The sequence below is a fragment of the Alligator sinensis genome, unplaced genomic scaffold, assembly GCF_000455745.1.
Source record: "Alligator sinensis unplaced genomic scaffold, ASM45574v1 scaffold1182_1, whole genome shotgun sequence".
NCBI lineage: Eukaryota > Metazoa > Chordata > Crocodylia > Alligatoridae > Alligator > Alligator sinensis.
The window spans coordinates 621410-634076 of NW_005842796.1; the positions used below are offsets into that span (position 1 = coordinate 621410).

Genomic DNA, 12667 nt, shown 5'->3' on the forward strand with positions numbered 1-12667 from the left:
AATCAAGACATTTTACCAAGCTCTGGTATCTGAAATACTGGATTTATTTATATTTTAACTGTCTCCTACTTAGATATCATAGGCCTGGATCCTGGAAAGACTTACATATGTGGTTATTTTTTTGTAGGATGGAGGCCAAGGACAACTGAAGAATTTTAACAGTGACTATTCTGAGTGTTTACAGGAGGAAAAAAATGTGATTTATATTCCCTTATTTCAGTCTTCATATTGCTGTATGCAGTGGCTGACAATACTTAGGATCCTAGGGTCCAAATAATAATATTCAGAACTAGGAAAATATTTTACTAAAACTCCCCCTCAGCCAAAAATTTCTCCAAAATTGTAATTAAATATCTTTCCTTTTTTGTGGTAGTTGTTAGTTTGAGTGCCTCAGCTGATTTCAGCTGTTAGGGCAAGTTGGGAGAGAGAGAGAAAATGCCAGATATTTCAGTGTTGCTTTGTATTTGTCACGATTGGTTTGGCTTATAAGCCCTGACTCCACAGTTTTTGCTTTACTGAAAAATGGGAACACGTGCAGAACTTTCAGTACCACTTGATTACGCTTGTGTAATTTCATGTCTGCCTTTTCCTAAGGATGAAAAGAACTAGCCTACAAAGCATCTCACTGACCACTGGTTACTGTGAGGCATGGGACGACATCTTGCCCACCTTTCATAAAATCATAGAAAATTAGGGTTGGAAAGGACCTCAAGAGATCATCTAGTCCAACCCCCTGCTCAAAGCAGGAGCATCCCCAACTAGATCATCCCAGCCAAGGGATGTCTAGCCGGGTCTTAAAAATCTCCGAGGATGGAGATTCCACCACCTCTCTGGGTAACCTGTTCCAGTGTTTTACTACATGCCTCATGAGAGCATTTTCTCTAATATCTAACCTAAACCTCCCTTGCTTCAACTTGAGACCGTTGCTCCTTGTTCTGTCATCTGCCACCACTGAGACCAGTCCAGCTCCATCCTCTTCAGAATCTCCCTTTAGGCAGTTGAAGCTGCTATTAAATCTCCTTTAGTCTTCTTTTCTCCAGACTAAGAAAGCCCAGTTTCTTCATCATATTCTCAGAAGTTATGTGCCCCAACCCCTTAACCATTTTTGTTGCCCCCTGCTGGACCTGCTCCAATTTGTCCATGCTCTTTCTGTAGTGAGGGGGAGTCCAAAACTAGACACGGTATTCCAGATGTGGCCTCACGAGTGCTGAACAGAGGGGAAGAAACACTTCCCTTGATCGGTTGGCAATGCTTCTGTTAATGCAGCCCAGTATGCCATTACCTTTCTTTGAAACAAGGGCACACTGTTGGCTCATATTCAGCTTATTGTCCACTGTGACCCCCAGGTCCTTTTCTGCAGAGCTGTTGCCCAGCCAGACAGCCCCCAGCCTGTACCGGCGCATGGGATTGTTCTGTCCTAAGTGCAGGACTTTGCACTTGCCCTTCTTGAACCTCATGAGATTCCTTTTGGTTCGATCCTCCAATTTGTCAAGGTTTCTCTGAATCCTAGTCCTGCCCTCCAGCTTATCTACTACTCTCCCCAGCTTGATGTCATCTGCAGACTTACTGAGGGTGCACTCTATGCCATCTTTCAGGACATTGATGAAGATATTGAACAAAACCAGCCCCAGGACTGACCGTTGAGGGATTCCACTAGATACTGGCTGCCAATTAGACATCGAGTCATTGACTACTACCGTCTGACCCCAATGATCCAGCTAGCTTTCTATCCACCTTCATCCATTCATCCAACCCATACTTCCTTAGTTTGCTTGTAAAAATGTTGTGGGAGACTGTATCAAAAGCCTTGTTAAGATCATTCCATCCAGGAAGAGCACACACCAACTGCTGAAACTTCCTTAGCCTGACGAAGGGTTTTTGAACCCAAAAGCTTGCTTAATAACTATTCTCCAACCATTTGGGTTGGTCTAATAAAAGATATCAAATTCACCCAAGGAACCTTGTCTGTCTTGTTAAGGTCAAGGTATTCACACCCATTGGTCTCCCCGCATCCACAGAGCCACCCATCTCATCATAGAAGACAGGTTGGTCAGGCACAGGTGACGCATAAATGCTGACAGTGGGAGATGCAGCTCTGCACTGCCGCCGTCTCTACTGCCAGGCATTGGGTCTAGCCAGGCTGTAGCCCAACGCCCCACTGCAGAAATCATGCTGCTGCCATCACCCCTGCTGCTGCAGAGCCCTGATTCTGGCTAGGCTGCAGCCCTGTGCCCTGCTGTCGGCTCAGAATTCAGGGAGGGACACGTGCCCCCCACCATGCCTGCCAATGCGTTGCCAATGTGGTCAGGCATGACTTGCCTTTGGTTAATCCATGCTGACTGCTCCTCATCACCTTTTCCTCCAAGTGCTTTGAGATGGATTCCTTGAGGATCTACTCCGTGATTTTTCTAGGGACTGAGGTGAGGCTGACTAATCTATAGTTCCCTGGATCCTCCTTTTCCCCTTTCTTAAATATGGGCACTATATTTGCCCTTTTCCAAAGATCCAGGACTTCTCCTAATTGCCACAAGTCCTCAAAGATGATGGCCAGTGGCTCAGCATTCGCATCGGCCAACTCCCTCAGTACCCTTGGGTGCTTCCTGTCCAGCTCCATGGACTTGTATACATTCAGTTTTTCTAAATAGTCTCTAACCTGTTCTTTTGACACAATTGACTGCTCATCTCCTCCCCAAATTATGCTGCCAGGTGCCATAGTCTGGGAGCTGACTTCCTGTCCAGCTCCATGGACTTGTATACATTCAGTTTTTCTAAATAGTCTCTAACCTGTTCTTTTGACACAATTGACTGCTCATCTCCTCCCCAAATTATGCTGCCAGGTGCCATAGTCTGGGAGCTGACCTTGCCTGTGAAGACCGAGGTGAAAAAGAAATTGAGTACTTCAGCATTTTCCACTTCATCTATCACTAGGTTGCCTTCCTCATTCAGTAAAGGACCCACACTCCCAGATCTTCCTCTTATTGCTGGCATACTTCTAGAAACCCTTCTTGTTACTCTTCACATTCCTTGCTATCTGCAACTCCAATTGCATGTTGGCCTTCCTGGTTTCATTCCTGCATGCCCAAGCAATACTTCCCCTTAGTTGTTTGTCCAAGTTTCCACTTCTGATAAGTTTCCTTTTTAGTGATTTAGCTTATTGAAGAGACCCAGGCTAAGCCAGACTGGTCTTCTGCCATACTTGCTAGTCTTCCTGCACGTCAGGATGGTTTGTTTCTGTGCCCTCAGTAAGGTTTCTTTAAAGTACAACCAACTCTCCTGGACTCCTCTCTCCTTCAGGCTGGCCTCCAAGGGGATCCTGCCCATTAGTTCCCCAAGCGAGTCGAAGTGGTTTTCTGAAGTCCCGGGGCTGTACTTTGCTGCTTCCCATCCTTCCTTTCCTCAGGATCCTGAACTCAATCATCCCGTGATCTCTGCTGCCCAAGTTGTCATCCACTACTACATTCCCCACCAGTTCTTCCCTCTTTGTGAACAGCAGGACAAGAAGAGCATGGCCTCTAGTTGGCCACTCCAGGAAGTTGTCTCCAAAGACTTCCTGGATTGTCTGTACACTGCTGTTTTGCCCTCCCATCAGATGTCAGGGGATTGAAGACCCCCATGACAACCAGAGCCTGTGATCAGGAAACTTCTGCTAGCTGTCTGAAAAAAGCCTGGTTCGCCTCATCCTCCTGGCTTGGTGGTCCATAGAAGACAGGGCTGCTTTTCTTCAGGGTTATATTCCAACATATCTCTATTCCTTTCTAACATGAAAGTAACCACTGTTGAGCTACTTCTGGTATAGTAGTGTTGTTTCTCTAGTCATCTCATAATTTAATAAAGAAATAAATTTATTATTTATTTATTCGAAATAATTAATCATTTAAAAAATCATTCTGGAGTTGCTGTTGCATGTCCTGCAATATATCGGTCTGGTGCCTGTGACTTGAGGGGTTCTTCTAAGAAATCTGTTCACTTTCTAGTCTAGATGCATGGTAAAAATATAACTGTACTATTAGAGAAGCTTATAAACAGAATGTGTTCACAGAAGTTTAGGGCTGGAAGGGTCCTCCCAAGATCATCAGGTCCAGCCCCCCTACTCTGGGCAGGAAAGACAGCTGGGGTCAAATAACCCCAGCAAGGTGTGCGCTCAGTCGCCTGTTGAAGATCTCCAGGGTAGGTGCCTGCACCACCCCCGCTGGGAGTCTATTCCAGAGTCTGATCACATGAACCGTGAAGGTTTTTCCTTACATCTACTCTGAAACTTTCTTCTAGGAGTTTGACCATTGCTCCTGGACTTCCCCTGGAGTGCTTTGGTGAATAGTTGTTCACCAAGCCCCCGATGCTCACCCCTGATATATCTGTAAGCTCCTTGTGTTCTTGTTATCCCCTTCTGCCTGGTGTCTCAGCCCGATTGTTATGCCATGCCAATTCTGCCCCATCCCTAGTACCATCAATGTTATTTATACCTAGCCACTAGGGGTTTCTAGGCAACTGGCTTGCTCTGCTTTCCCTCAAACTACCTTAACTAGCGTAAATACTTCAGGTAATTGCACTGCAAGAGGACCCTGATGCTTTTCCCGGAGGTAAACAGACAAATCAATAATTTCACAATGGACACATTTCATGTTTCATTTTTATGATCTTTATCATCTGGTGTAAAGAACAATGCTTTCCATGCTATCACATTTAGCAGCTATAAATAATATATTCTAAATTAAATTTTTGTATTCATTAAACACCTGTAAGGTAATTATGCATTGCGACCTGAGCATTTTTTTGCCTGGTTTTACTTCTATCTTAAGTATCTTGTCTCCCTGTAGATTTACTGTTGTTTCCCTTTACTCAGTAATTTTCCAATACTGTCAGAGAACAGTATTTTATATTCTATATAAATAACTTGGGGAACCAGTTATTTTGAAGAGAAGTAAATAGATTGGGACTCAATTATTCAAGTTACTTACCTATCTTTCCGTGCACTGCCTCAGCAGATGAGCGGAGGCGCTTGAGGTAGTGCGCCCTTGGTTTTAATGGGTGAGGACTGCTGGGAAAACACTCTTACTGGGGAGGCATAAGCGGGGTCCTGTGGTTAAGATAGGGAAGAAGGCTTGGGAGACTTGATTCCCATTTTGCCATAGACTCCCTGCATGGCCACTTAATCTACTCCTGTGCCTTGGTTTTTCACCTAAATGTGGGGATCATGGTTCAGTGGTGTGTCGTGAGAACAGAGTCCATTTCTGACCATGAGGCACAACCTTTCTACCTATTCCTGAAATATTTATGAACTTTGGAAATTGCCTCCAGCTGGTCCTCCGGAGCCCAGAGTTGTTAATCTTGGGGGCCTGCTCGCAAAATCCTCCTTTGCACGAAGGAAGTTTTGACTTGATCTATGATGAGTATGTTTGACACAGGACTATAATTATGACAATGGAGGAGTGTGATTCTTGCATGGATGAGAGAGATGGCAGTTCTAAGTGTATGGCAGTGATCATTTTTGCCCTTGACTTGTGTGAAGCACCTAGGGTACTAAAACAGGCAGTCTAAAATCAAAATAAAATATAAATATTTGCCTAAATATGGGCTAGATGGAATGCAGTAGACAAATATATATATATATACGTGACCAAAAGAAAAAGGATCACTATCGTGCTCAAATAATACAATATGTTAACAGGCACGCCTAAAGTATATCAGAGATGTGCCCATTTTTGTTGTTTCTAATTGGTTCTGCATTCAGTCTCCTCAGTGCATTGCTTGAGTTAAACTGCCTGCATTTTAGAGCATTAGCAGTAAGTAGAAGTCCTGGAACTGCATCCTGTCTTGTGACTTGCATAAAAAAAATATCAGAATCTGGTCCATAATAAAAATGCAAATAAGGCATGGGTTAGTGCTCCAGTTGTGTTCCTAAGCCCTTTAAATCACATACACGGCAAAGATGTCTGGTTTTTATGGGCATGGCTTATACAAAAAAATGAGAGATTTTAGATTTCTCAGCTTCTGATGTTCCCTTTAATAAAAGTTAAATCCAAGCTACAAAGCAGGCAAATGCATAAACTGTGAACACTTTCATCCCTTTTATCGAATCATTATTTAGAGATATTTGGGGAACCACTTTCCTACAAACCAATTCTTTGTTGGGATGGTTTTGTTTTTGTTTTTTAATTAGGGATGTTTTATATGAAAAGTGTCTCTTCTCAGCTTACAGGTTTCATCTGCTCTCGCCTTGGAGGCTGTGTTTGACATAGCAATATTCGTGCAGGGGAAATGAGAATGAGAGGCCTGTTGGGGTTACAGCTTCAGTTTGGAGAATAAGCAGCAGGAGGAAATGAACGCCTGAATAAAGGACTTGCTTTTATGCAAATGTCCTTGATGATGCAGAAAGAGGGGGAGATCAATACAGAAAATATGATCTTGATGTTCTTTCTAAATAGAGTGCTTTCAGTGGTCTATTTTTTCCCAGGCATTGGCAGGTCTTTAAAGGAACCATGAAAGCTCCTTATGTCTTATAGAAATACCGCATCAACAGGCTTAGTTGCCTGAGTGTAGTCCCCAGTGATTAAAACTACACCTACAGCAAAAGCTGCAAGCTCTGTTTGCAAGTCTCTTCTTCTTACTTCAGACTAACATGGCTAACTACCTCTACTCCTTAGTGGAGCTGAAATTCCTTCTCCCAAAGATAAATTGTAAACACAGGTAAAATGCTACATTTTCCCATTTGGAAAAACAGGTTGTAACATGTTTATTATTAAAATTCAGAGGCAGATTTGCATGAAGAGAAATGGTTTATGAAAATGTATTAACTTCTGAGTCGAATTCCTGTGTTGTCCAGGTTTTCTCTCCATTTATCAGCTTGGTGTGGATGCCCACTAGATTTGTTTATACAAAAGTTGCAGATAATTCATAGTCATGCTTTACATTAAAGTGCAATTATAAATGTTTTTCAAAGGTTTAAAGAATGATTATCAGATGTTGTAATTGCATTTCAGACATAAGTAGCTTTGCTTATGGATGCTTATAACTCTCTCCAATTTCCTATCAATCTAGTGGACTCTATAACAATTCATTAATCACTTATTAGAATATATGCGTTAGTCACTTATTAACCCTTTACTAACTATAGGTGAAACCTATTACAAAGTATGGTTAAACAAATTGTATTTGCTAATTGAAATTAATGTTTGTAGCTGCTGATTCATTCAGAAAACAAACGCACAGGGTACTGGGTGACCAGAGAGATGGCTCAAACTGAATTACCTGCTCACAGGATTTAATTCAGTAATGGGGTGAATTTTTAAAAATAGGGTTTTGGTGGGATTTGAATGGTGCAAAGATTCTGTGCTAGCCGTTTGAAGAGAAGGCATTTTCACTTTTTTTAGAGCAATTGACAGACTGAAACGTGTGTCCAAAAATTATTCTTTGAATGTTTACAGTGTCAGACAAATCAGCACAATCGCCTCTTTTACAAACAGTTCTCAAGCTAAAGATGGGTCCAAATCCATTAAATTCATTGAACAGATTCCCTATATCTAGGTAATGGCTTAGTGGTTTTATTGCAGTACCAATATTGGTTAAGGCTCTATTCTCCAAACGCTTGTGCAGGTTATTGATTTTTAACTATGTAAGCGTGGTCATTGGCCTTTGACTTCACTGGGTCAAATCACATGCTTAAAGCTTGGCAAGTGCATAGGAGTTTGGGAGGTAAGACCCTACCCAATTCTCCCAGTTGTTCAAGGTGCGTAGACTTGGTCACTTGCTCCGTTCTTCCCTGCACAGGTCCGAAGCAGACCGTCATACAACTTGTCCCTACCCTTGTCCTTCAGGGTGGGATTATATTGGGTCAATGCCCCAAACTCACATTCATGCTCGGTCTTTTCTTTTCCCTTCTTCAGGCCTCCGGAATGGAGTCCTGTATCCACTGGACTCGAACTCACTGGTTGGATGCTCCAACTACCTCATCTTCCCGGCTCTGCAGGTAAGTATATCTTTGTAAGTATATCACTCTCCAGAGTCCCTGTGGTTGGCCACGCGATGCTGCCATCACTCCATGCTCCCATGGGTCTCCCTCTGTGCCATTCCCTTTGCTGGAGGAGAGCTGACTGTTCGGTCGGCTCTCTTTTAATTCCCTGTGCGATCAGCTGTGAGCCTGGCCGCAGCATCCCATTAGCTGCTTTGCCGGCTCTCCTAGCTGATGATCTTAATTGGCATCCGGGACTTTTGGTGCAGCTTTCCCCCTGTCCAGGCCTGTTGGCGAGTAATTTTCTATTTCCCCCTTGTTCTCTCTGCATTTTGTGACAGGGTAGACTTATTGCCCTGTCACCATATCCTTCTTACTGGAATAAGTTGCTTGGAGTATCTTTCGCTAAACTATATTAATCCCAGAAAGCAGTAGCTTTTAAATGTCTGTGTATTTTAGCAGTTTGCCCCTACTGAATAATTACTTTTGATATTTTCTATGGTCCCTCCTTCATCAAATATAAAGCCCTTGTACGCCGCTTTGTAGCTAAACTGAGTGAATAGAGACTTTTATGTTTTAATTTATGCAAATACACACAATTTCCAAAATTACTTAGTTCTTTCCTTTATCTAAATTTGTCCAGGCAGAAAGAAATCTACCCACACAAATTTTTCTTTTGCAAATTGCAAATGCACAGTTTCAGATCCACTTCCCGCAGTTTGTCCAGAAATTAGAAAGAACCACGTGTATGTATATGTTCAGGTCGGTGCCCATTTTTAAATATGTCATGTGTATCTAATTCTCTAACTGTCTGTGCTTCCATATGTGGAGGCCTTTCTCTATGGTTATGTGCAGATGGTGCAGAAGAGGGTTTAGTGTAAACCCAGTGAACTGGAGATAGAAAAGGCCAGGGAGATGTTAAAGGGTCACTCTCTGCCTTTGCAGAGGTTCACTGACCACTAAAAGGAGAAAATATATGGCCCATGTTAACCATCTGTGATAAGTTCAAAAAAAATTAATGCTGAAACAACAATGCCAGCACTCTGTTCCAAAAAAGATCTTGGTATATGAGGTATCGTATCACACTAATATTTCCCAGTGATGGCAACACAGTTGGCGAAATTGCTATTAAAAGCTGCTCAGTTTTCCAGGCCTCTGATCTTTTTCATATTTATTTTCTAGACATCTGTGGGTCAAACTAAAATTTCTCAGAACTAGTTTCCTCCTTCCCTCAAATGCCTTCTGTTTTGAAATATTTATAATGTCGGTGACAGCAACATTAGAGTGAGTCAGCTATATATTGCTTATGCACTGCTGAGTGAAGGATTGCTAAAGGCATAATTTCTTTATCAGTGTAACCTATTTTTGACTGGGTTTTGGGTTTAACTTCTCATCACGTGCACGTGTTCTTGGTTATTTTAAAGAAAGCCCCCAAAATAAGGATGCAGGTTGCAGTTACAGAGTTCCTTGTGAAAACATTTGCCATCCTTCAGCTGTCACTTCTGCTTCAGTTCAGGTATACTAATTGCATGCGTTGACCCACATACAGCAGAGCATTATTCCAGCAACTGCCTTGTGCAGTGGAAATTCTGTCATTTGTACCAAAGTGAGTCTGTAGTAGCTCTACAGAAATAAACATCTACTCCAGACATGTTTTGGTACAAAAAATAGTCACACTATGATGCCTTGCTTCAGGAAAAAGTTCCCTGAATCCATATCCAGCTATCATGCCATCTTGTACCATCGTTCTATTTCCTGTTTCCTTTTACAGTCCTCCAATTTCTCTCAGCCTTGATGCTGGATGGGTGTTCACCATTTCATGTATTAGGCACCTTTCAGCTCCTGCAAGAAATGAGACATGGACGCTTCAAACAGCCTCATTCAATATACAGCCCTGATTCAGTGTCGTAATGCAGCCTATTTTAGATGCTGAAAAGGCCTGGGCTCCTATGGGGGACAAATGATGTAGGGTGATATAATTAAAGCCTCAGTCATAAAGCATATACACAAGGGTTAGAAATTCAGATTCTACAGATAACCTCTTTCAGGCATTTCTTAACTATTGAGCACTTGACTTTGCAGCCATTAATATTCTTTTAGTGTATCTTTGAAATTAATGAAAGCACACCTCTATAGCTGTAACCCTGGAGAGTACATTCTTGACTCCTGTGATGACTGAATGCATGTCGCTCTGTGTATAGAAGTCTCTGAAATATGTAGGGTCACTTTTTTCCAAATGTGCATGTAAACTATAGAAGAGGGGTTTGAATTTATATAGTGTGTTTCAGTCAATGGACCCCAACATGCCTTGCAAGCTGAGCACCACTGAAACAGTTTAGAAGGTGGCCACTAGTGCCTCTGCCTCTTTCAGTGCCTAGAGCGGTCAGCAGCATGGTGTGCACCAGAGAAAGACAAAGTGGTGCAAAAATGCCTATTCATAAAAAGCCCGGTGGGTTGTTTAATCCCCATAAGTATGTAAGCTTCCTAGAACTGAATGTATTGCTATGGAAGGGTAAAAGGCTAAGACCATTGCCTCTGTTGGGAAAGATGGTCAAGATTTGGGAGGGCGGGGGGTGTGGGTTGTGAATTCTTGGGGCAACATGCCAGGTGCTGACATGAGAGGGGGAGTGAGGAAAAATGGCTGCTGCTGGCAGCCGCACTTTGTGTTTGTCATTACGGCACCAACCAGAAGTCACTGTTTCTGCTGTGCCTCAGGTGTCCACCAGCATCCCTACACTGCTGCTTCACTGTGAGGCCTTATCCCGTATTAGCTCTTTTAGGTACATACCTGGATTATCCATCTAAACACTGAATGATGTGTGGTTAAAAAGAGATTTCCAATCTGTAAAGTATTCCATAATCTTCTACCAAGAAGGAGCCTTGCAGCTCCTATGGATGCATCTAGATATGCTTGGGACCAGGATAGTTGAGTAGATATACACCATAGGCAATTCCTTACTCTGCTGCATACCTTATACCTTAAACTGTGGGAGTGTGTACACAAGGCGGAAAGGAGAAGAGGAATTCCAAATCGATGCACATGTGCACAGGAAAAAAGTTTTTAAAAAAAGAGCAGAGGGAACCTGTTTTTTTTTTTAAGCGGCAGGAGGAGGAAAGAACCTTTTATTCCTGCCCACCCAGAGCTATGACAAAGGAAATGACCTCCCCAGGGACTCGGCTTGACCCCCCTGGAGTATTCAGCCAGCAGAAGGCTGGTCAGACTCCGTGCAGCACAACACTTTTTTTGCAAGAGGACTGAATGTTAGGTGTGTATCAGTGGGGCTTCTGCCCCTGTGGCTGCAGCTCAGATGCTGGCATTTGCCTCTAGTTATGCCCACAATGTTCAGACTTCTTTGCCATCCTTGCCGTCAGTAGAAACCTGTATAGACCAGGAGTGAACAGAACACAAACAAACGACATTGGTGAAAGTGAGGGCACCCCATAAACATAAGCGCTGAAAGTCTGATACTGGGCTGGCACTGCTGGGTGCACATTGCTGCTTATCTTGTAAAATCAGCCATGGCTTGTGGCAGTGCAAGGGCAGGGCAAGTAGCTGATTTTACAAGAGGCACGGTTGTCAGGCTCCAGTCCTGTGTGTGATGAGAAGGCAAATAAAATCAATCGTGCCACTGAGCTGCTAATTTCCATGCCCCAAAACTTGCAGGTGCAGCCACACAAGAAGAGCAATCACTCCAGTTAATTATCTGTTCATCCCCCGCCCCACAAGGCACTGAAGCTAAGTTCATTTTTGCCATAAAAATATGCTTTTGCACAAAGTAGGTTACAAAATACTATTCCTTCTGCGGTATCCGCTCTATCTCGGGAATGCAGATATGCTGCACAGGCCCCAAACAACCCCACACCGAAATGTATCACTGACAGTGCTGAAGCTCAGGTTTGTTATGCAATCTTCATCCCGTAGCATGTTCCAAGCATTGCTGCCCTTAAGTGTGGTCTGAACACAGGAGTAGGAGCCAGGGACTCCTCCTGAAATCTACTTGTTGTACCTGCTCCCTTTGTGGCTTTGGGGAAGTTAAGTGAATCTTAAGGGTGGTTTGCTCTACTCATTGACACCCAAAATGTTAGAAAAAATCTGCAACATGGAAGGGCAGGGTGAGAGTTGCAGAAAGACTAGGAAAAGTGGGGGAGGTGAGACAAGTCAAAACTAACTTTTCACTGGGGTCCTGACATGGCGTAGACCTCCCTTTTGGTCTGTTCTCTACTCCCCTCAGTTTTTTTGGCCCAGACATTCCTCCTGCTGCCATGTCTGGAGTCTTAATGTGATGTATGTACTTCAGCATGCCCATATGTAAAATGGATGTAATGCTGCTTGTGTCTGTCTGGGGATTAATTAATATCAGTCTTAATTAACCTTAATATTTATGAAGTTCTTTAAAGCTGCAATGCCTAATGTAATCGCAATGGATAATTATTCATAACCATGTTGGCTTGATTACCTCTGCAGTATAACAAAGGAGTATTTCTTTCCAGCAAATTTGTGTTGTTTATGGATTCTGCAAGCTTCTTTCAGATTTCCTGACTATTTAAAGTGAATTGTATGCAGATTGCAGACACAGTGTAAAACAAAGCTAAGTAACAGAACAAAATAGTTATAAAATCTCTTCCAGCCCCTTACACCCGTTATCCATGTAGAGTTGCCAAACAATTTCAGTATTTTATAGTCCCTTCTCCCAAATCAAATTCTGAGTTGCTTTTGGTTTA

General features: G+C 42.8%; 1 long non-coding RNA gene across 1 annotated transcript in view; it reads left to right on the plus strand.

Moving 5' to 3' along the window:
• LOC106722868 overlaps positions 1-8610 on the plus strand; it is a 44843-nt gene extending 36233 nt beyond the window's left edge. The window contains exons 2-3 of the long non-coding RNA XR_001358874.1: positions 7881-7963; positions 8589-8610. This is a non-coding gene — a long non-coding RNA (uncharacterized LOC106722868). The remainder of the gene's footprint in view (positions 1-7880; positions 7964-8588) is intronic.
• Positions 8611-12667: the final 4057 nt, after the last annotated feature.